General features: G+C 42.2%; 1 long non-coding RNA gene and 1 pseudogene across 2 annotated transcripts in view; one reads left to right on the forward strand and one right to left on the reverse strand.

The window, feature by feature from the left end:
• The window catches only part of LOC147644614 (uncharacterized), a 212,046-nt gene that overhangs the window by 106,195 nt on the left and 79,957 nt on the right, over window positions 1-25,894 (reverse strand). The window lies entirely within an intron of this gene.
• The window catches only part of LOC147644617 (uncharacterized), a 323,333-nt pseudogene continuing 311,571 nt past the window's right edge, over window positions 14,133-25,894 (forward strand).

Consider the following 25,894-nt stretch of genomic DNA (forward strand, 5'->3'; position numbering starts at 1 on the left):
GCAGCATCCATATTCTGAGATAGGACGAACTAAAGAAGTATTTAAGGATTTAGTAACATAGGGGTCATTGAATTCCTTCGCCCACCGATTAATAAATCGAAGCACACCCCTGGGCCTATTCACCACAGAAAAAATATTATCAATAAAGTAAAGCTTTGGGTCCAATTAATTCTTTCCAAAGAGCAGCAGTTCAGCGTGTAAGTAGCAAGCTTAGGAACGACACGAGGGAATGTCTTTAAATTGCATTTCGAGCCATTTAACTTTAATATATTTAGACTCCACCAAGTTTGACAATTATTGAGAACTGTTTGTAAATCCGACTGGCAGGCGACGTCATTGTATTACACGCAAATCTTGACGTTAATCAAGACTTTGGGCAGGTCATTTATAAATATCGTTCATAAATTATTCAGCCGTTCAAAGTCTGCCTTGCAAACACATAGGACTTTATTGGCTGGACGGTCAGAAATATTCTGTACGTCACACCCGATATCAAGGGTCACATCGACAGTTGGATGACAAGGATCTTCGGGCTGCGTCAGAGGCGCCCCTTGCTAAACTGACTCTCGCAGGACCAGAGAAGAAGCAAAGATCGGGCAAGCGCTGTAATGAATTTCGCACATGATTGACTTGAGACAGCGAAATGTCGAACAAGCCAGCGATAAAGTCATGTTGTGCAGAAGTTAAAAGAGTATTGGTGAAATTATTTGAGCACCAAATAGCATCAGGGATATTAAAATCTCCTAGGACTACCAACTGGTCTCTATCCAAAAGTCTTCTGGAAGCCATCTGAATAGCGGAAGGGTGATTCCAATAAAAAGAAAGTTCCAACAATGTTGGTATGTAGGAACAGGTAATAAAAATGGAGCTACCTTTGATAGATTCGTTGCATTCCTCGAATAATGATAATTGATATTTCTGATGTGAGTGAGAACTCCACCCCCGCGTCTGATAGGGCGATCTAGCCGATATACCGTGAACACAGCTGGAAACACAACTGGTCGCAGTGGTATGATTAGGCCTGGAAAGAGTTATTCCTACAGGCCGCTTTTTCTTTTTCTTCGCTTCGAACTCCTTAACAATAACGTACTGTAGCCAGAAGTTGGGAGGTCAAATAGTGTTAAAAAGCTCATTAGGGACATTTATTTTGAAATATGAAATATCCCTAACGTAAGAAAATTTAAACATTTCCACCTTAATTTTTATTTTATCGGCACTGGTGTTGCCTTGTATAAAGGCGAGAACATCTTCAAATGTTTGATCAGGGGAGATCCGCGAAACAAAAATATGCCTCGTCGGTGGAACCACTATAAGGGCTTTTGGCAAGGCAGATTGGTTATCTGTTGTCGGCCGATATTTCGGGCCTAACTTTTAGTTGGGGTCCGTCTACGTGCTGCCCACCAATAGCAGTGTTTTTGCGCCTAGGAGACTCATTTAATAGCGTAAGACTATTAAATTGGGTGTTCAGGGCCAAGAACATATCAAAAGTTTTACGAAAACTCGTCAAAATGCCCTTAAAACCGTTTTTGGTTCGCCGCATGAAAGACATAATTTCCCTTTCTTAATCAATATGAAGATTAGAAGTAAAGAGTCACAGCGAGAGCGGGAGAGCATAGGAGATCAGATAATGTAAGAAGTGCAGCAGCACAACGAAAGTGAGAGAGTGGGAGAGCGTGGGAGATAAATAGAAAAAAAGTTTAGCTGTTGCGACGGAGCAAACAAAAGCTAAACGAAGAAGGCACAAAAAGGAATGCAAAATTACGGATCGAGGCCTACGAGATGATGTTCCATCTACTCTACCGATTCCTTCTGATGTTTCCTCCAAGAAGTGTCTTGCCAAGGCTTCGGTACGGGGGTCATTAAATTTTGCCGCCTCTTTCCTGACCTCTTCAATCAGCTCCACCATACTGACAAAGTCGTTAATATAAGCCAGTAAAAAAAACCCCATTAACACGCCAAACTGCGCTTAGCTGTAGGGGGACGATCAGCGCGTCGTATTTGAAGATGTTCAAGGCCTCCATTACGCTAATTAGGTTTAGGCTTACGATTTAAATCTGTTTTCCCTGAACTCGTTTTGATTGTAACTTTACCATTCTCTTGCACCTCTTCTGGTCTGAATCGCTATTTTACTTTGTGTTAATTTGCATATTGCTCAAGAAGACCTTGTTGCTTATATTCTATAGGGCGTCTAGCTCTAAGTTATTACATAGGTATGGGCAAGAGGCATGCCCTCCCTTTAGTAGCCCGAATCTTCTTCCAGCCTTACCAAATAATATTCTTGGCAAACGGGAAACAATCACCGATCACTGCGAATGTCTCTTTGTCTTTGTTTTCCGCCAAATATAGTGGAGTACAAGTGTATAAACTGGTAAGTTGCGTTTTCCACCGCCGTTCGCGAGTATTGGGCGGCTAAGCTCCACCGCTTGTACTGCGTTTTGATACAAGAAGTTGACCACTTAGGCGAGGATGGTCCCGATCTCCGCATGGTCCAGTAGGTTGAAATTGGCCACTCGAGTCTTGGCCAGTTGGTATGTTCTCAAATACTTGGTCTGGCAGAATAATGACTTTATGTAGTATCGCAGGGGTCGCATTTGTCTTCATCGATGGCGTTCACTTGGGCGATGACTGCATTGAGCTGCTGGATCGATTGGTGGATGGAGTCGAAGATCTTTGAATTTATTCGTACTTGCTAGTCGTTGATCTTTGTCAAGCTTGTTTATGAGTTCAAAATGGTGTTCAAGTCATATGCGTCTGTTTTTTTTTTTTATTGGACGTTAATGTACTGCGGTCAGTACATTCAAGTGGCCCGTATGACACCAGGCACGTGCCTGTTTGGGTTAGGTGTTAGTAGGGGCGATTGAAAATATGGGACAGAATACGAGGAAATTTACTACCGACGTGCTGCCAGGTTGCTTGCTTGCATGTTTACAAAGTGTGTTATTATTAAAGATTTTAATTTGGGAAGGGTATCTACGTTAGAGATTAGTGTGTACAAATCATTATAATTAGCACATGACACTCTAAAAGGTTCATGCAGTTCGAAGGAGGTTCTACAGTGGTGCAACACTAATGGGATATAGGATCTAGTAGTTCTACAACAAGTCAGAGCTTTCCACATCACAATGAATAAAGTTAAAAATAAAGGTTATTCCTAGCATCGGTCTACGATTGGCTAAGAGTAAGTTTATTAATAGGAGTCTATTTGAGTAGGAAGGTAATCTTTGGTTTGTATCCTAATTTAAACCGCGTAGAGCGAAAAGTAAAAAGTTCTTTTGAACCGACTCAATGCGTTTACTATGGACAACGTACTGAGGGTTCCAAACGCAGCATCCATATTCTGAGATAGGACGAACTAAAGAAGTATTTAAGGATTTAGTAACATAGGGGTCATTGAATTCCTTCGCCCACCGATTAATAAATCGAAGCACACCCCTGGGCCTATTCACCACAGAAAAAATATTATCAATAAAGTAAAGCTTTGGGTCCAATTAATTCTTTCCAAAGAGCAGCAGTTCAGCGTGTAAGTAGCAAGCTTAGGAACGACACGAGGGAATGTCTTTAAATTGCATTTCGAGCCATTTAACTTTAATATATTTAGACTCCACCAAGTTTGACAATTATTGAGAACTGTTTGTAAATCCGACTGGCAGGCGACGTCATTGTATTACACGCAAATCTTGACGTTAATCAAGACTTTGGGCAGGTCATTTATAAATATCGTTCATAAATTATTCAGCCGTTCAAAGTCTGCCTTGCAAACACATAGGACTTTATTGGCTGGACGGTCAGAAATATTCTGTACGTCACACCCGATATCAAGGGTCACATCGACAGTTGGATGACAAGGATCTTCGGGCTGCGTCAGAGGCGCCCCTTGCTAAACTGACTCTCGCAGGACCAGAGAAGAAGCAAAGATCGGGCAAGCGCTGTAATGAATTTCGCACATGATTGACTTGAGACAGCGAAATGTCGAACAAGCCAGCGATAAAGTCATGTTGTGCAGAAGTTAAAAGAGTATTGGTGAAATTATTTGAGCACCAAATAGCATCAGGGATATTAAAATCTCCTAGGACTACCAACTGGTCTCTATCCAAAAGTCTTCTGGAAGCCATCTGAATAGCGGAAGGGTGATTCCAATAAAAAGAAAGTTCCAACAATGTTGGTATGTAGGAACAGGTAATAAAAATGGAGCTACCTTTGATAGATTCGTTGCATTCCTCGAATAATGATAATTGATATTTCTGATGTGAGTGAGAACTCCACCCCCGCGTCTGATAGGGCGATCTAGCCGATATACCGTGAACACAGCTGGAAACACAACTGGTCGCAGTGGTATGATTAGGCCTGGAAAGAGTTATTCCTACAGGCCGCTTTTTCTTTTTCTTCGCTTCGAACTCCTTAACAATAACGTACTGTAGCCAGAAGTTGGGAGGTCAAATAGTGTTAAAAAGCTCATTAGGGACATTTATTTTGAAATATGAAATATCCCTAACGTAAGAAAATTTAAACATTTCCACCTTAATTTTTATTTTATCGGCACTGGTGTTGCCTTGTATAAAGGCGAGAACATCTTCAAATGTTTGATCAGGGGAGATCCGCGAAACAAAAATATGCCTCGTCGGTGGAACCACTATAAGGGCTTTTGGCAAGGCAGATTGGTTATCTGTTGTCGGCCGATATTTCGGGCCTAACTTTTAGTTGGGGTCCGTCTACGTGCTGCCCACCAATAGCAGTGTTTTTGCGCCTAGGAGACTCATTTAATAGCGTAAGACTATTAAATTGGGTGTTCAGGGCCAAGAACATATCAAAAGTTTTACGAAAACTCGTCAAAATGCCCTTAAAACCGTTTTTGGTTCGCCGCATGAAAGACATAATTTCCCTTTCTTAATCAATATGAAGATTAGAAGTAAAGAGTCACAGCGAGAGCGGGAGAGCATAGGAGATCAGATAAGGTAAGAAGTGCAGCAGCACAACGAAAGTGAGAGAGTGGGAGAGCGTGGGAGATAAATAGAAAAAAAGTTTAGCTGTTGCGACGGAGCAAACAAAAGCTAAACGAAGAAGGCACAAAAAGGAATGCAAAATTACGGATCGAGGCCTACGAGATGATGTTCCATCTACTCTACCGATTCCTTCTGATGTTTCCTCCAAGAAGTGTCTTGCCAAGGCTTCGGTACGGGGGTCATTAAATTTTGCCGCCTCTTTCCTGACCTCTTCAATCAGCTCCACCATACTGACAAAGTCGTTAATATAAGCCAGTAAAAAAAACCCCATTAACACGCCAAACTGCGCTTAGCTGTAGGGGGACGATCAGCGCGTCGTATTTGAAGATGTTCAAGGCCTCCATTACGCTAATTAGGTTTAGGCTTACGATTTAAATCTGTTTTCCCTGAACTCGTTTTGATTGTAACTTTACCATTCTCTTGCACCTCTTCTGGTCTGAATCGCTATTTTACTTTGTGTTAATTTGCATATTGCTCAAGAAGACCTTGTTGCTTATATTCTATAGGGCGTGCTAGTTTTTTATTTCGATTTAGGTTGGTCAGTGTCTGCTCGTGTTCTTTTAGGCCCTTCACGTCCCCTAAGATGTGCTGTTTGAAGTTGGCTAAACCCTGATAGTTGGTTGAAAAATATGTCAACCGGCTTCTGGTTTGTTACTGAATCGACAGATTTTTTATACCTATCTAACTTGCTCAGTATTTTTGAATTTGGGGTTTTATCTCTTCAGACACCAGTAGATTTTCAAAAATGTCGCATGAAATTTCCCAACCTGCCCATTGACTTCGCTCTTTTGGGTCAGTGTTTAATTATATTCCTAGAGTTCTTAAGTAATTCAGAATGGTAGGACATAGAAGACCACTATCATTATCAGAAAGCCTTGTTTTTGGAACTGAGGAGTAATGAAGGGATTATAGCAATTTCTCACGTAGATGAATCGATGATTCGGATTCTAAAAGGAAAAGCTTGCCAAATTTATCTATGCAGCTCAGATATATCCTTTTCTCCAATGTGAATACGTCGATGTAAAGTATTTCACACTGGTAATTGGGGATAGGCGTTGACTGCAATTCTGGGTTGTTGGAGTGTCGCTTGTACTTGAAAAGCTTACAGATTACATTTAGGGAAATAAAATTTTTCTAAGATTTGAATGCGAACTTCTCTTGGACCTCTATGGGCGCTGAGATGTTCTTAGAGCTTAGGCAAGCCTCAGGAATTATTATTATGGAGTGTTTAAGGTATTTACTTAGTATACTAGACAGATTGTGCATTGTATCATTTTTAATAAGGATGAGGTGTAGGACATATCCCATGCGGGGATATTCGCATAAATATTTCGTCTGATCCGGGTCGAATACTAACTGGTTTCTAAACGCATTGATAGGCGTTTCAAAGGGTGGTATTAAACGGTTAGCGTCTTTAAACGCACTATGGACAGTGATCATTGAGTCAGCTTTGGAGGCGGTAGCTGCAGTCGAACCTAGGTAGTTTACCTGTTTCGGGATGTGTACACTAGTACACAATTGCATTCCTTTTATTAATTGTATTAATTTCGCATTAAAGTTTCTTTTACCTAGCGCGAAAGTGAGAGGTTGGCGGTCTGTTTAGACCTTAATCGATCCTGCGCCATACAGCTTGTCATTTCTTTTTTTGATCGTGGCGTAATTTTTCTCTTGTTTTATTCAATGAGCTATCCTTGCCTTGGTCGTCCTGAGAAAGAACGGCACCGATGGCATATTTTGATGCGTTTATAGTCAAATGGAATTGTTTGTTGACATCTGGGAAGGCTAATACCTCAGACGAGGAATAGATAGTTTTCAGGTTATTAAATGCATGTAGGGCTTTGTCGTCAAGTTCTATTGCAATCTTCTTTGACTGTGGTGACTTCACTCTAGCAAACTCTTCCCTCGTCAAGTTTGTCAATTGCTTGGCTACCTTTGGATAGTCTTGAACAATTATATTGTATTGTATATAAGGTCATACCAAGAAAGCATTTAAGTTCCCTTATGTTAGTGGGAGGCTTCATAAAATGTATGGCCTTGATATTTTTTTAATCTCCCCTGATACCGTCGTGCATAAATATATAACCTAAAATTTCAACTTGCAAAGACAAGAAACAAGAAAGTTCTTCCAGCGATCGGCCAGGCCGTTCCCATGGGCTACTCTTGCTGTGTCAGGTTTCCGGTGAATCGTAAGCTCTAGTCCTTGCACCACAGCCACAGCTTGCCATTTTTTGTGCTGTATTCGGATGTTTTTCATATGCTTAGTGTACTTAACCATAAGTTTCTTAAATTTATAGCTTAGATTAGGATTAAACTTATTATTGTAATTTTTTCTTGGACGTTGATGCAGGCACGTGCCTGTTTGGGTTAGGTGTTAGTAGGCGCGATGGAAAATATAGGACAGAATACGAGGAAATTGACTACCGGCGTGCTGCCAGATTGTTAGCTTGCATGCTTACTAAGTGTGTTAGTATTAAAGATTTTAATTTGGGAAGGGTATCTACGTTAGAGATTAGTGTGTACAAATTATTATAATTTGCACATAGCACTCTAAAAGGTTCATGCAGTTCAAAGGAGGTTCTACAGTAGCGCAACACTAATGGGATATAGGATCTTGTAGTTCTACATGGTACATGGAAATTAAGCTGACTCAACAAGTCAGCACTTTCCACATCACCATGTATAAGGTTAAAAAGAAAGTTATCCCTAGCATCGTTCTACGATTGGCTAAGGACGGTAAGTTTATTAATAGGAGTCTACTAGAGTAGGAAGGTAATCTTTGGGTTGCATCCCAATTTAAACCGCGTAGAGCGAAAAGTAAAAAGTTCTTTTGAACCGACTCAATGCGTTTACTATGGACGCCGTACTGAGGGCTCCAAACGCAGCATCCATATTCTAGGATAGGACGAACTAAGGAAGTATATAAGGATTTAGTAACATAGGGGGCATTGAATTCCTTCGACCACCGTTTAATAAATCCAAGCACACCCCTGGCTCTATTCACCATAGACGAAATATGATCAATAAAGTCATGTTTTGGGTCCAAGCGGACACCCAAATCGTCAACAGTATTAATTCTTTCCAAAGAGCAGCAGTTCAGCGTGTAAGTAGCAAGCTTCGGAACGACACGAGAGAATGTCATTAGCTTGCATTTCGAGTCATTTAAGTTTAATAAGTTTACACGGCACCAAGTTTGAAAATTATTAAGATCTGTTTGTAAATCCGACTGGCAGGCAACGTCATTGTATTGCACGCAAAGCTTGACGTCATCCGCGTACATAAGTACTCTGGAGTTAGTCAAGACTTTGGGGGGGTCATTTATAAATAATGTAAACAATAAGGGTTCCAAATGGCTTCCTTGCGGGACGCCAGATATAACCCTTAGAACATTGGATAAAATATTCTTAAAGAGGACCTTTTGCGCCCTGCCATTCAAACAACTTGAGATCCAATTAAGAAGATCACTTGGAAAACGCATTGAATCGACTTTTCTAACGAGGAGAGAATGGTTAACACAGTTAAATGCTTTACTGAAATCAGTTTAGATTATTTTTGTCTGAAAATTATTATGGAAGCCCTTTATAATATAGGAAGAGAGCTCCAAAAGATTTGTTGTTGTTGATCTTCGCTTCATAAAACCATGTTGACATGGAGAAATAACCGATCTACAAAGGTGCTGTAAGTGAGGGGTGATAATGTTTTCAAATAATTTAGGGATGGCCGACAACTTAGAGATTCCCCTATAATTGCTGGCATCCAAATTGCTACCTTTTTTGTGAAAAAGAATAATAAACGATTCCTTCCAAATAATGGGAAAGTGGGAAGTTTCCAAGGACAAGGTTAACAATTTGTGAAGGGGATATCACAGGGCGTCGGCACAATACCTGAGCACACAGCCAGGAATTCCGTCGGGACCTGGCGAATAAACTGGCTTGACACGACGAAGATCTAAAAGGAGAGAGCTTTCGTTTAGGCTAGGACAGAAAATTAAGTTTGATTTGGGTATATCGTAGGAAAAGGTCTGGTGTAGATACGAAGAGCTAGAATAGGTTGTTTGAAAAAACTGCGAAAATAGATCGGCTATTGCCTGATCATTATTTGCGGTAGTATTTTCAAATGAAAGCGAGGAAGGATTTGTTTTAGGTTTACGTTTAGTGTTAACGAAATTATAAAACTGTTTTGGGTCCTGTGAGAACTGGGCCCTACAACGAGTTAAATAGTTTTTATAACACTGCGCGTTCAGAACGGTAATGTTTGACCGAGCTGATAAATAAGATGAAAGGGCAGTTTGAGAACCGGTGATTTTAAATTTAGCGTACAGTATATATTTGTTATTGTTAAGTCGGCTAAACTCTTAAGTAAACCACGGCGGTTTATTCGAGCTTGGCGGATAATATAACGGAACACATTCAGTAAAAAATGAATTCATGGCACTGTAGAAAATATCAACGGCAACTGCCATGTCAGTGCACATGTATAGATCGGATCGAACTCGTTTATAAAATTATTCTGCCGTTCAAAGTCTGTTTTGCGAAAACATAAGACTTTATTGGCTGGACGGTCAGAAATATTCTGTACGTCACACCCAATATCAAGAGTCACATCGAAAGTTGGATGATAAGGATCTTCGGGCTGCGTCAGAGGCGCCACCCTTGCTAAACTGACTCTCGCAGGATCAGAGACGATTCTCTCTCTATCCAAAAGTCTACTGGAAACCATCTGAATAGCGGATAGTTGATTCCAATAAATAGGAAGTTCCGACAGTGGAGGTATGTAGGAACAGGTAATAAAAATTGAGCTACCTTTTATAGATAGCTTCACACAGAGGAATTCAACATCGTTGCATTCCTCGAAGGTTAATAATTCTGACGTGAGTGAGGAGTCCACCGCTATGAGAACTCCACCCCCGCGTCTGATAGGGCGATCTAGCCGATATACCGTGAACACAGCTGGAAAAACTTCTTAGCTCAGAATCTCCAGCTTTAACCAGGTTTCTGTGAGCACAATAACCTGAGATGCAAACGAAAGGCTATCAGAATACATGTTAGGAAGTTTACTACGTAAGCCTCTTGCATTCTTATCGGAAATACCTAGGGAGTGGGTTAGTTTTTTGGGTCGGGATTGGAAGACGTAGAAGGCGTAGTGGTATCATCAGGCCTGGGAAGAGTTATTCCTACAGGCCGCCTTTTCTTTTTCTTCGCCTCGAACTCCTTAACAACGATGTACTCTGGCCAGAAGTTGGGAGAGCAAATAGTGTTAAAGAGCTCGTTAGGGACATTTATTTTGAAAGATGAAATGTCCCTTGCGTAAGAAAATTTGAACTTTTCCACCTTTATCTTAATTTTTTCGGCTCTGGTTTTGCCTTGTATAAAGGCGAGAACATCTTCCGATGTTTGGTCAGGGGAGAGCCGCGAAACAAAAATATGTCTCGTCAGTGGAACAGCTATAAGGGCTTTTGGCAAGGCAGATTGGTTATCCGCCGTGCCATTGTCGGCCGGTATTCCGGGCCTAACACCCTGGGCAGATATATTTATGTGAACGGGACTTTGAGGGGTCAATATTTGCGACCCCCCAGGGGAAAAAACAGAAATCACCGGCGGTACGGCCACTCCCGCTGCACATTCGGGTACCGAATCTTTTCTAGCGCTCGATCTCAGCACTCTTGGAATTAATGCTGAGGTCGAGGGCTGTACCGAGGGAGGCTGCTGCTGAGAGCCCGTTGCAGGTAGTTGGGGTCCGTCTACATGCTACCCACCAATAGAGGTTTTGTTGCGCCTAGGAGACTCATTTATTAGCGTAAGGCTATTAAATTGGGTGTCCAGCGCCAAGAATATATCAAGAGTTTTACGAAAACTCGTTAAAATGCCCTTAAAACCGCTTTTGGTTTGCCGCATGAAAGACGTCATTTCCCTTTCTACATCGAGACAGGCCTCACAACAGAAACGCAGGCCGATGTTTTTTTTACATCGTCCACCATCCGAGCTGCAACTCCAATACACTTGGCGTGCATGACGTTGTCGCACAGCCAGCAGCCGATTTTAAGGTCACCTGCAGCAATTGCCTTTTTGCAGGTTTTAACGGAACAGACAATATTTCCGGACATTATAAGGACTTACCACTGTACTTGTACTTGGAAAAAATAACAACAGAGCTATGAAGAAAAAAGTGAAGAGTCACAGCGAGAGTGAGAGAGCGGGAGAGCGAATGAGATCGAATAAAATAAGAAGTGCAGCGGCACAGCTAAAGTGAGAGAGTGAGAGAGCGTGGAAGATAAGTAAATAAAACGTTTAGCTGTTGCGACGACGCAAAGCTAGACGAAGAAGGCACAAAAAGAAATACAAAATATGCTAAAAATAGCACTAGCAGCACAACTAAATTGGAAAATAAAACCAATTATATACACAAATTAGAATAGCTGCATGCACACGCAAAGTAAACTGGAAGTTATAAACACAAATTAGAAAATTTAAGTTAACTCCAGTGGTTAGATTCAATCTTTAATACAAAACGAGAGCGCAAGAAAAAAACACGTCCGTTCACTTGGAAAGATGAAAGATATTTGATATTGCAAATTATGCGATACAAATAATTTGAAATATGTTGTTGTATTTTACATGTGACTTTATAATTTTTTTTTAGATTGTATGTATGGTTCTATTTTTGTAATAATGTTGTTAATATACGAAGGTAGTCAAAAGTATTTACACTTCGACCATTTTCATAGCCAAATTTCTTTTAGTTGTTATTCTTGTTGTTGTTGACCGTTTTCCCTGTTGTTGACGCGTTTTTTCCAAATTCACTTGGAGTTTGGTTTTCTACAGATCATTGAAAATTGCTCGAAAATTTTTCCAATGACTTGGGAAGTCTTCGCTAAAGACTATAATGTTGTCAATGCATGCGTAGCAAACTTTTTTGATCTTTGTCTTAACACATCGTCAATCATCCGCTGAAAGATCGCTGGAGCGTTTTCAAGACCGAATGGAAGACAGAGAAATTCGTACTTCCCATTAAGGGTTGAGAAAGCGGTTTTAGGTATATCGCGTTCTTTCGTGTGAGTCTGGTGGAAACCAGATGTTTGGTCAGGTGTGGTGAATTATTTGGCTTTGCCGAGGCTAATCGAAGTGAAGTTCATATCAGGTATTGTAAAGTATATAAAATCATAGTTTAGTTTCTTAGATTCTTTATTTGTTTTGGAACAGCAATGGAGCCGCTCCAACGATCGAAGAGTCTCTGATTTTTACATTATTTTTTAATTCAAATTAAGGCTACGTCTCGTTGCTGCGCTGCTCGCAGGCGGCGGCAGAGAGACGGCTATGTATGTATATACTTATGTATATGGGCTATGCCCTCTTATGTGGGAGCGTGAGGGATATGCACATGTAGTCTGTTCGTGTTACAATTATGCCGACGCTAGCACCTCTTTGTGCGGGCTAAGCCATAGCGATCGGTTCATATTTCGGCCATTTAGGGTTTATGACCGGGACCTTGAATTTTGTAGACACTGCAACAAAGTGTTACAGTGCGTACCCTTTAAGTACTCTCGGTACAGTGGGTATTCAATATGAGTGAATACTACATCTCCCTTCTTTAGAAAAATAACGTAATAATATGAAGTTATTTTAATAATAATAATTTCTAATTAATAAATTTTTTGTTTTTTACTCTTTTTTTATTTATTTCTTTTTTTTCGTATTATTTATTTTAATTTTTATTATTTTTAATAATATTAATTTCTTATAAATAAATTTTTTGTTTTTCCTCTTTTTTTTAAATTTTTTTCTTTTTATTATTATTTATTGGCCGATAGGGTGCACAGGGGGATCAACGGATGACTGTGTCATCTGCCGTAACTGTATACACCATGGGTAGTGCGACTATACTCTCCAAGCGAGGGCGGCTGGAAGCAGGTTCCCAGTCGAGGTTCGACCGGGGATGCTGACCAATTGTAGTCGGGACTTAGGCAAGTCTTTAATCATCCTCCCCTCAAGTCAGTTGTGTGATGCGACCCGTGCACACTGACTTCCAGGTTCGCAGCTGAGGGGTTAATCCAGCTGTGTCTGCACGGAGCCTTCCCAGGGCCAGGCATAGCTGGATCGTAAGTGGCCTTGCCGCAGTTTTGAGGCGAAGCTGCGGTCGACCTGTCTTCAAAGCTCCAAACCCCCTCTGGCCCGCTGCGTTTGCCAGGTCGAGCAAAGCGGGCGTTCATGCAATGAAATGAATTCTACAAACCGAGCTTCGGAGCTCCCGGGAGAGGATAAACCCCAAAAACTGTCAACGAAGGACGAGAAGGAGATGCTGAGGCAATCGCTACAGTGCTACTCGCACTCCCCAACCTAAACACACAGGTGGGGCTCAGCTGAGCACCACCTCAGAGATGGCGAAAATGTCTTACCATCAGAGACAAGCGAGGGTCAACAGAGCCCGCTTCGTTCTAGTCAAGATAGCCAAGAACAAGGCTGAGGGCAAGACTGACCCTCGGGATGCCGAGGACAAGGCCAAATTCCTTGCGGAGATCGCGGAATATTATTATTCTTTTTATTATTATTTATTGGCCGATAGGGTGCACAGGGGGATCAACGGATGACTGTGTCATCTGCCGTAACTGTATACACCATGGGTAGTGCGACTATACTCTCCAAGCGAGGGCGGCTGGAAGCAGGTTCCCAGTCGAGGTTCGACCGGGGATGCTGACCAATTGTAGTCGGGACTTAGGCAAGTCTTTAATCATCCTCCCCTCAAGTCAGTTGTGTGATGCGACCCGTGCACACTGACTTCCAGGTTCGCAGCTGAGGGGTTAATCCAACTGTGTCTGCACGGAGCCTTCCCAGGGCCAGGCATAGCTGGATCGTAAGTGGCCTTGCCGCAGTTTTGAGGCGAAGCTGCGGTCGACCTGTCTTCAAAGCTCCAAACCCCCTCTGGCCCGCTGCGTTTGCCAGGTCGAGCAAAGCGGGCGTTCATGCAATGAAATGAATTCTACAAACCGAGCTTCGGAGCTCCCGGGAGAGGATAAACCCCAAAAACTGTCAACGAAGGACGAGAAGGAGATGCTGAGGAAATCGCTACAGTGCTACTCGTACTCCCCAACCTAAACACACAGGTGGGGCTCAGCTGAGCACCACCTCAGAGATGGCGAAAATGTCTTACCATCAGAGACAAGCGAGGGTCAACAGAGCCCGCTTCGTTCTAGTCAAGATAGCCAAGAACAAGGCTGAGGGCAAGACTGACCCTCGGGATGCCGAGGACAAGGCCAAATTCCTTGCGGAGATCGCGGAATATGAGCAGTACAAAGCGGCAAACCCGACGGCGTTCCAGCCCTCGAAGACGAAGCGAATTCGCTCACAGGAAGTGAGCGAAAGCGCACCTAAGAGAGCGAAGGACCCACATGGTAAGCCGCGAGCGACTAACTTTGTCAGCAAGGCAAAAAAATTTAGCGAGGTGGCCAGAGACAGTCTGGCTATGGCACTGGTGGATGAGCTACATGACGACGGTCGCCTGCTGTAGGAGAAGTGGGAGGAGATCGAGGCCAAGTTGGCCGACTTGGTAACCCACAGGTTGGTTAGCATGCCGACCGGCCCTATCCCCTTCTTTGACTCCCCAGACGTGGTCAGAGGGCACCGGGTCATCAGGTGCGACGACGGGTTCTCCCGAAGCTTCCTGGCAGAGTGTGTGGCTAAGATTAGCGACACATGGGCTGGCCATAAGATTAGGCTAGTCCACGCCAGGGAGATCCCAAGGAGACCCAGAGCTCGCATCTGGTTACCAAAGGGGCAAACTGACCATGCAAGGGTGATTGCCTGTCTGAGGGCCCAGAACCCAGACATCCATATAGAGGACTGGACCATCCTCAGAGCAGAGCAGGAAAAAAAGGCGAGTCAGCCTTTCCTCCTGCTGATAAACCAGCGATGTCTGCCCCAGCTGGAGGCCAATGACCACAAGGTCCGGTACGGCATCAGGAAGGCCAAGATAAAGGTCTTCTTGGCCGAGCCGGACGAGATATTGGAGAATGTCGATGACACCAACAAACTGTTGGATGACATGGTCATCGTCGGCAAATCTCCTAACGCCACCCCCACCAACATCGATGTCGAAAGTCGTGCAGATTAATCTGAAGCGCAGCTCTCACGCTTCAGCAAAACTCACGATTTTTCTAAGGGAGAGGGATATCGACATCGGTTTGATACAGGAGCTTTGGACCGGGGACGGGCAAGTCGCTGGACTGAGAATCCAAGGATATACACTACTGTGCACAAACTTGAATGGTAGGTCGAGAGCTTGCATTGTGATAAAGAATCATTTTAATGCTCTTCTCTGTCCCAATCTCAGCACACCTGACCTAGCAGTGGCCACATTTGTGGCAGCGGATGGGAGCGGAATTATGATCGCATAGACGTACATGATCCATCACGAGCCGGCCCCGCCTGAGCCGGTAGTCAAGCTGCTGCAATGGGCGGAAGTGATGAAGACGACCCTGGTGCTCGGGTGTGATGCGAATGCGAGGCACACGCTCTGGGGGAGTTCGGAGACTAACTAAAGAGGTGAGTCACTCTTTGACAATATTATTTGTAAAAACGTTACGGTATGTAATAAGGGTAATACGCCGACCTGTATCTTTCCGAGCACGGAAAATTTTCAAGGTTGGGAAGAGATTTTAGATCTCACCTTTCAAAAAGAACATAATAATTACAGAGTCGAGAACTAAAGGGTATCGACATAACACTCAGACCATAGATACATTTTCTTTGAAATAACGACACCAGTTAAGAAACAGGTGCCAAGAAGGAACCCCCGTAAGACGGATTGGAACAATTTCAGCGAAATTGTTCAATCTAAAGTAAACGGCAGGAGAATCAAGACTATACCACTGCAAAGGCGCTCGACAAGGAGGTGGAGGACCAAGCCAAGATTGGGGAAGCACAAAAAATTTACAAAAAGGTAGTATACAATGCCAAGAAAGAGTCCTGGGAAAACTACTGCAAACCATTAGAAGGCATAAAGGACACGGCGAGGGTAAGCAAAATTCACGCCAAAGGGAACATAAGCCCTACCCTGATCAACAGAGCAGACGGCTCTGCTACGACGACATTTGAGGAGTCACTAGAGCTACTAGTTGCCACCCACTTTCCAGGAAGCCTAAGAGTGAGCTCGGAACCCGAGGAGGGAACGAACGCTCAAATGGACACGCCAACGAAAGACATCATTACCACTGAGCGAGTTCAGTGGGCAATGGATTCTTTTGATAAGTACAAAAGCCCGGGCCCAGACGGCTTAATACCGGCAATGCTACAATCAGCCAAGGATAGCATTTGCAAGTGGCTAAAAGCCATTTACGAAGCTTGTTTACGACTGACGCACATCCCACTGCTGTGGAGAGAGGCTAAAGTCATTTTTATACCGAAACCGGACAGAGGGGGGCATATCCTAGCAAAGGATTATAGACCGATAAGACTCACCTCCTTCGCCCTGAAGACACTAGAGAAACTCCTGGACGTCCACATCCGAGAGTCTCTAGAAGGACATCAACTTTCGGATGCGCAGCATGCGTATCGCAGAGGAAAATCAACGGAAACAGCGCTACACGTAGTTGTACATCATGTCGAGAAGACATTCCAACACAAACAATACACGATGGCCGCCTTCCTAGACATCGAAGGCGCGTTCAATAACGTGAACCCCGACTCTATCCTGGGCTCCCTCAACTTGCTGGGTATTGAGAGAGGCATCAGAGAGTGGATCGGGGTCATGCTAAAGAGCAGGACGATCACAACCGAACTGAGTGGCACTCACCTCACGCGGACTGTGCAGAGAGGCACACCTCAGGGTGGGGTACTATCGCCCCTACTGTGGCTATGAACGCCATATTGACAGATCTCAATACGGGTGGAGTTAAAACAGTTGCATACGCAGACGACGTAGTACTGCTAGTATCAGGACCATACCCTGACGTTATTAGCGAAATAATGACGGGTGCGCTAGGTCGATTAAATAAAACCCCACTAAAACGGAACGTATGCTCTTCACACGAAGAACTAAGATACCACCCTTCAACATGCCGAGTATTAACGGCATGGAGCTAAAACTATCGGAGCGAGCGAAGTATCTAGGAGTTATTCTGGATAAAAAGCTCTCATTGAAAGATAACATTACAGAAAAAGTAAGGAAAGCAAGCATTGCATTCTACTCCTGCAGGAAAATGTTTGGGAAAAAATGGGGACTGCACACAAAGATAATTTTATGGTTCTACACTGCAGTGGTACAGACAATTCTAACATACGGAGCCCTAGTACGGTGGCCGGCATTTACTAAGGCTTACAACAGAACGAAGCTGACAGAGATACAACGGGCAGCGAGTGCGGGGGCAGTGGGTGCAATGCGCTCGTGCCCCGCAGCTGCTCTCAACGCTATCCTAAATATAATGCCGATAGAACTGTTCGTGAAGGACATTGCAGCACAGAGCACAGTAAGACTGAAGGTAAGCAATTGCTGGAGGGAATAGTGCGCCTGGCACGGCAAGATCCTTGGGAGCAGCGGCATTAACACAGACGTTAAGACCGACTACATGATCGCGGAAATGAAATTCGGGAACGCATTCTCGACCTCATACCCATCAAGGGAAGACTGGAGTAGTTGCAAAGTAGTAGTGTAGAACGAGGTGTCCCTCAACACCGATGCCTCAAAAATTAGCTACGGCGTAGGGGCTGGGATCTACGCTGAAATTTGGCGAATTGAAAAGGCTTTCAATCTCTCTAACTTAGCGACGGTCTTTCTGGCCGAGCTACTAGCCATAAGGGAAGCAGTCGAACTAGCAGTCCCTAGCTGCCGTGAAAATGAACTCACGACTAGTGGCAGAATGAAAGAAGGCCCTTAATAAACTTGCTGACAAAAATAAGGTATAAGTAACATGGGTACCGGGACAAAACGAGATCCCAGGAAATGAGAAGGCAGACGAACTAGCCTGTGCAGGCTCGGCAAGGCTAAGTTCAGACTTCGAATTACCGATCTCCCTAAACGCGATCCAGACAAGGATCCATGACCACTTTAAGCAGATAGGTAATAAAGAATGGCAAACTAAGAGCGATAACAGAAGGTCAAGGGAATGTTGGCCAAGGTACGATAAGAAACGAACCAGTGAACTGCTATCTGACAGCAAGAAGGATATTAGCAGGTTCATGGCACTCACCACGGGACATTGGGCGATCGGTTCGCACGCAATGAAGTTGGAACTGCCATACAATACAATCTGTAGAAGCTGTAAGCAACCTACAGAGCCAGAGACACCGGAACATCTGCTCTACTTCTGCTCAGAGCTAAACCACATCAGACCTCGCCACTTCGGTGCCTACCAGATGGAGTCACTGGGAAGTATAGGAAAGCTGAAAGTTTCAGCAATCCTAGGTTTCCTTACTGACTCTGGGTGGTATTGATAGTGAAGAACAATAACAAACAGAGGGAGTGGATCAAAAAGGAGCTTAGCTCTAATTGGAGGCCCCAGCAATGGGCCTCACCACTGTAACCTACCTACCATTAGTTATTAAATATTAGAAACAAAGAAAATGAAATTACTGTTTGCATCTTATTTTTACTATTTTTTATTACGATGTTATCTCTATCTCCTATTTCCGTTACTTTATACGGACCTGTGTATTTAGGATCTAACTTATGACCTGTCCCGTTTTTTAGTAAAACTTTATCTCCTACTGATATATCTATATTTCTTACTTTCTGATTATATAGTATTTTATTTCTATTTTTATTTTCTTCTAACATAACTCTAGCTCGTTTATATGCTATTCTATATTTATTCTCCTTAGCATAGTCATCTATATCTATACTATTAATATCCTTTGGTAAATTATTTGTTTTATCAAATACTAACTCATATGGACAATAGTTATATGCCATTGAGGGGGTCGTGTTGAAATAAAATACGAAATATTGAAGCCATACATCCCAATAAGTTATATCAACCGAAATGTAGGATCGTATATATTCATTAAAAGTTCTATGACTTCTTTCGATTGTCCCGACTGTTTGGTGGTGGTGTGCGGTAGATGTTATATTTTTAATGTTTAAATATTTGCACAAGTCATTAATAATTGAATTTTTGTATTTTGTTCGCATGTCCGTAATGAACGTCTTCATTGGACCGTACTTTAGAATAAATGATTCAAAAATTGCTTAAACGACAGTATTTGCGTTCTTATTTGCAACTGGTATGGCAACTAGATATTTTGTTAAGTCACATATTAGCGTGACAACATATTCATTGCCATTTTCTGATTTTGGTAGTGGACCTACAGTGTCCACTATCACTCTGTCGAAAACATTTATAGGTGTGTCAGTTATTATTAATGGGGTCTTTGTGTGCGATGTCATTTTTAATTTCTGACATTTTTGACATTTTCTTACGTACTCAGTTATATCTTTAGACATACTTTTCCAGTAATAGTGTCTTTTTACTTTGGCCAATGTTTTTGATATGCCAGTATGACCTCCTTGAATTGGATCATCATGAAATGTAGACAATATTGCTTCTTTTTCTTTTAAATTTGTTATTTGAGTCTCTGGGTTGAGTAGCGCTACTCTCAATGATTTTAATGTTTTATTGCCCTTTTTCTTAAAACTCTCTATTGAAACGTGTTCAAAGATATTTTCCCATGGTGCCACTTTAAGTTGGCTGATTTTATGTATACCGGCTTGCGTCTCAAGCCTTTGGAAAAACTGACCTAAGTCAAGGACTCCATTGGTATATAAATCGCTAACATCATATCTTGCAGTTATTTTTTTCATGTTTAAATAGGCATAGCATATTTTTTACGTGCAAGGTCACTACTTTACGTACTTCGTCATTGTTTATGACTTCATATATGTTGGGCTTTGAAGCTTTTTCTATAGACAGCCTTGGCAATTCAATTTTTTCTTTTCCTGCCCAGGAATTTTGTCTACTTTGATATCTAGTAGTGACTTTCTTTATGGATCCATTTATTTGTTGTAGCTGCTGAATGGTTATTCTTGATAACGCATCAGCTAAATAGTTGTCCTTACCCTTTAAATATTCGACTGTAAAGTCGTATTATTCTAATTCGAGCCTCATACGTGTCAGTTTAGAACTTGGATTAATCATTGAAAATAGATATATAACAGGTATGTGATCCGTTTTAATTATGAAATGTTTTCCATAAATATACGGTCGAAAATGTAATATTGCCCAATGAATTGCAGCTAATTCCAGCTCAGTAGTACACTTGTTACTTTCTCCTTTTGTAAATGCTCTTGATGCGTATGCAATGGGAAGTTGGAGACCACTATGGTTTTGAGTTAAAACCGCTCCACATGCTTGCTTACTGGCATCTGTGATTATACAGAATTCTTCAGTAAAATCTGGATTTTGTAGCAAAGTAGGTTTCATAAGTGTTGTTTTTAAATATTGAAATGCATTTTGACAATCATCCGTCCATTTAAAAGGACCATTCTCTTTACATCATCTTGTTATGTGCCGTGAATATTCGACGAAGTTTTTTATAAAACGTCTATTATAGTAACAAAATGCTACGAAACGTCTAGCACTGTCCGCGTCGTGCGGAACTGGGTAGTTCATAATGACATCGTATTTCTTGTCGTCTGGAAGTATTCCTTTATCAGTGCATTTATGACCTAGAAAAGTCACATCATGCATAGAAAATGAACAGTGTTCTGGATGTAAGTATTTATTACATTTCTCAAAAACATCCGTTAAGTTCTTAAGCATATGTTTTTTGGAACAACCTATTACTATTAAGTCAGCCATATAAAATAATGCTTGAAAAGGTTTTAGACCAGAAAATGCAATAGTCATATCTCTCTGAAATGAATTAGGAGCTATTTTTAATCCAAAAGGTAATCGCGTGAAGCGATATGTGCCGTTACTCGTTGAAAAATATATATCTATATTATATATATATATATATTATATCTCTTGAACTTTTTTATAGTTCAATTTGATGGAATCCTGACATTAAGTCAAGACATGAAAAGTATTTATCTCGACCTAGTTGAGCGAAAATATCATCAATTTTAGGTAATGGGAATTTATCAGATAGTAATTTTTTATTAATCTGGCGATATTCAATCACTAATCGCCATTCCTTTACATCTGACCCGGGGGATGATTTCTTAGGAACAAGTAACAATGGGCTATTATATTCGGATACAGATGGTTCAACAATCCCGTCGGAGATTAACTTTCCTACTTGCTTTTGAATTTCATTCACCTGACTATATGGGCTTCGATAGTTTTTTATATAAACTGGTTCATCATCTTTTAATCTCACTTTTTGTTTGTAGAAATTATTCGTACTGATTGGTTCTGTTTCCAATCCAAATATATCGCTGTATTTGGTGCATAAGCTTGAGAGCTGTGACTTAAATTGTGAAGGAAACTTCTTTAATAGTTGAGATAATACAGGCTTTTCCCTATTTTCATTGTTTGTTTTGACAACTTCGTAGTTTGGAAGTAATTCATATGTCAAGCTACTGGTACTGACTACTTGATCATACCAAATATCATCTTTCCAAGTGAACGGACGTGTTTTTTTCTTGCGCTCTCGTTTTGTGTTAAAGTTTGAATCTAACCACCGGGGTTAACTTAAATTTTCTAATTTGTGTTTATAACTTCCCGTTCACTTCGCGTGTGCATGCAGCTATCCTAATTTTGTGTATATAATTGGTTTTATTCTCCAATTTAGTTGTGCTGCTAGTGCTAGCTCTTGCATATTTTGAATTCCTTTTTGTGCCTTCTTCGTTTAGCTTTTCTTTGTGCCGTCGCAACAGGTATTCGTTTTGCTTTTTATATCCACCGCTCTCCCACTCTCTCGCTTTAGTTGTGCCGCTGCACTTCTTATCTTATCTAATCTATTACGCTCTCCCGCTCTCTCGCTCTCGCTCTCGCTTCTTTCTTCATAGCTCTGTTGTTTTTTTTTTCAATTGAAAGTACAGTGGTAAGTCGTTATAATGTCCTCAAATATTGTCTGTTCCGTTAAAACCTGCAAAAAGGCAATTGCTGCAGGTGACCTTACAATCGGCTTCTGGCTGTGCGACAACGTCATGCACGCCAAGTGTATTGGGGTTGCAGCTCGGACGGTGGACGATGTAAGGAAAAACATCGGCCTGCGTTACTGTTGTGAGGCCTGTCGCGATGTAGAAAGGGAAATGACGTCTTTCATGCGGCAAACCAAAAGCGGTTGTAAGGGCATTTTAACGAGTTTTCGTAAAACTCTTGATATATTCTTGGCGCTGACCACCCAATTCAATAGCCTTACGCTATTAAATGCGTCTCCTAGGCGCAAAAAAACAGCTATTGGTGGGCAGCACGTAGACGGACCCCAACTACCTGCAATGGGCTCTCAGCAGCATCCTCCCTCGGCACAGCCCTCGACCTCAGCATGAATTCCAAGAGTGCCCGTACCGCCGGTGATTTCCGTTTTGTCCTCTGGGAGGTCGCAAATATTGACCCCTCAAAGTCCCGTGTATACCGATATATCTGCCCAGGGTGTTAGGCTCGGAATACCGGCCGAAAATGGCACGGCAGATAACCAATCTGCCTATTTTTTGGAATCAATCTTCCGCTATTCAGATGGTTTCCAGTAGACTTTTGGATAGAGACCAGTTGGTAGTCCTAGGAGATTTCCACCAATTCTCTCGATGCCCCTACAACATGGTACGCTGGCTTGTTCGACATTTCGCTGTCTCAAGTCAACCATGTGCTAAATTCCTTACAGCGCTTGCCCGATCTTTGCTTCGTCTCTGATCCTGCGAGAGTCAGTTTAGCAAGGGTGGCGCCCCTGACGCAGCCCGAAGATCCTTATCATCCAACTTTCGATGTGACTCTTGATATTGGGTGTGACGTACAGAATATTTCTGATCGTCCAGCCAATAAAGTCCTATGTTTTCGCAAAACGGACTTTGAACGGCTGAATAATTTTATAAAAGAGTTCAATTGGTCCGATCTATACATGTGCACTGACATGGCAGTTGCCGTTGATATTTTCTACAGTGCCATGAATTCATTTTTTACTGAATGTGTTCCGTTATATTATCCGCCAAGCTCGAATAAACCGCCGTGGTTTCCTAAAGAGTTGAGCCGACTTAAAAATAAAAAATCTAGACTGTATGCTAAATTTAAAATCACCGGTTCTCAATCTGCCCTTTCATTTTATTTATCAGCTCGGTCAAACTTTACCGTGCTGAACGCGCAGTGTTATAAAAACTATTTAACTCGTTGTAGGGCCCAGTTCTCACAGGACCCAAAACAGTTTTATAATTTCGTTAACACTAAACGTAAACCTAAAACAAATCCTTCCTCGCTTTCATTTGACAATACTACCGCAAATAATGATCAGGCAATAGCCGATCTATTTTCGCAGTTTTTTCAAACAACCTATTCTAGCTCTTCGTATATATACCAGACTTATTCCTACGACATACCCAAATCGAACTTAATTTTCTGTCCTAGCCTAAACGAAAGCTCTCTCCTTTTAGATCTTCATGGTGTCAAACCAGTTTATTCGTCAGGTCCCGACGGAATTCCTGGCTGTGTGCTCAGGTATTGGGCCGACGCCCTGTGCTATCCCCTTCTGAAATTGTTTACCTTGTCCTTAGAAACCTCCCACTTTCCCATTATTTGGAAGGAATCGTTTATTATTCCTCTCCACAAAAAAGGTAGTAAATTGGATGCCAGCAATTATAGAGGAATCTCTAAGTTGTCGGCCATCCCAAAATTATTTGAAAATATTATCACCCCTCACTTACAGCACCTTTGTAGATCGGTTATTTCTCCATGTCAACATGGTTTTATTAAGCGAAGATCAACAACAACAAATCTTTTGGAGCTCTCTTCCTATATTATAAAGGGCTTCCATAATAATTGTCAGACAGATGTAATCTATACTGATTTCAATAAAGCATTTGACTCTGTTAATCATTCTCTCCTCGTTAGAAAACTCGATTCAATGGGTTTTCCAAGTGATCTTCTTAATTGGATCTCTAGTTATTTGAATGGCAGGACGCAAAAGGTCCCCTTTAAGAATAATTTATCCAATATTCTAAGGGTTACATCTGGTGTCCCGCAAGGAAGCCATTTGGGACCCTTATTGTTTACATTGTTCATAAATGACCTGCCCAAAGTCTTGACTAACTCCAGAGTACTTATGTACGCGGATGACGTCAAGCTTTGCGTGCAATACAATGACGTTGCCTGCCAGTCGGATTTACAAACAGATCTTAATAATTTTCAAACTTGGTGCCGTGTAAACTTATTAAACTTAAATGGCTCAAAATGCAAGATAATGACATTCTCTCGTGTCGCTCCTTAGCTTGCTACTTACACGCTGAACGGCTTTGAATTAATACAGTTGACGATTTGGGCGTCCGCTTGGACCCAAAACTTGACTTTATTGATCATATTTCGTCTATGGTGAATAGAGCCAGGGGTGTGCTTGGATTTATTAAACGGTGGTAGAAGGAATTCAATGACCCCTATGTTACTAAATCCTTATATACTTCCTTAGTTCGTCCTATCCTAGAATATGGATGCTGCGTTTGGAGCCCTCAGTACGGCGTCCATAGTAAACGCATTGAGTCGGTTCAAAAGAACTTTTTACTTTTCGCTCTACGCGGTTTAAATTGGGATGCAAACCAAAGATTACCTTCCTACTCTAGTAGACTCCTATTAATAAACTTACCGTCCTTAGCCAATCGTAGAACGATGCTAGGGATAACCTTTATTTTTAACCTTATCCATGGTGATGTGGAAAGTGCTGACTTGTTGAGTCAGCTTAATTTCCATGTACCATGTAGAACCACTAGATCCTATATCCCATTAGTGTTGCGCCACTGTAGGACCTCCTTTGAACTGCATGAACCTTTTAGAGTGTTATGTGCAAATTATAATGATTTGTACACACTAATCTCTAACGTAGATTCCCTTCCCAAATTAAAATCTTTAATACTAACACACTTAGTAAGCATGCAAGCTAACAATCTGGCAGCACGCCGGTAGTCAATTTTCCTCGTATTCTGTCCTATATTTTTCATCGCGCCTACTAACACCTAACCCAAACAGGCACGTGCCTGGTGTCATACGGGACACTTGAATGTACTGACCTTAGTGCATCTCTATTTGTAGTTGTTACGGAACTGCCTTTCCTTGGGCTACGCCGGGCTAGCTCAGGGTGCCCAGGGCTGGGTCCGACCCAATGCCCGCAGTCCGCACAATTAAAAAATACCGAATTAATCGGACGTCTCGGACAACACTTCTCACGAAACACAACTCTCATCACTAAGTACAACAAAAACAGAAAAAAGGTAAATAAACAATCAAATATAGACGGACGGACACGGCTGAGACAAATTGGTGGCATTGGTGTTACAGCCACGACGCCCCACCCATCCTGTGATGCCTCCTGGGGCATCACCCATCTCCGGCGGACCAGAGACTATTCCAGGCGGTCTGGCGACCTACTCATCTCCCCCAAGTAAACTGGTCTACTCAATTTTCATGATACTATTTTATTTTAATTGATATTTACAAAAGTACAGTCCTTCTTGCTGAGGTCATCACCCCACTCCCGGCAAGAGCGTGGCCTTAGCCAGGGATGCGCTTGCGCCAAGGCTGCCTCGTTTGGGGACTCAAAACTCCAGGAGGAGAAGCCTTCAAAGATTCGGCCTCAATCGGCCACAAAATTACGTTTTCCTCTTTTGTTCGCTAATCCCTGCTGGAGCTCCAAGAGAAATATAGGGGTATGGGTGTTCGCAACAAAAAAAAAACAAGAAAGAGAAAACGACCGGCTTCTACTGCGTTCCCCTTGGATCACAGCGCTCGTGTTGCACTTACCCCGGACCCAGGATACGGTCGAGCGGAGAAC

Source organism: Drosophila serrata, unplaced genomic scaffold, assembly GCF_035046125.1.
Source record: "Drosophila serrata isolate PLE 108 unplaced genomic scaffold, ASM3504612v1 contig_128, whole genome shotgun sequence".
NCBI lineage: Eukaryota > Metazoa > Arthropoda > Insecta > Diptera > Drosophilidae > Drosophila > Drosophila serrata.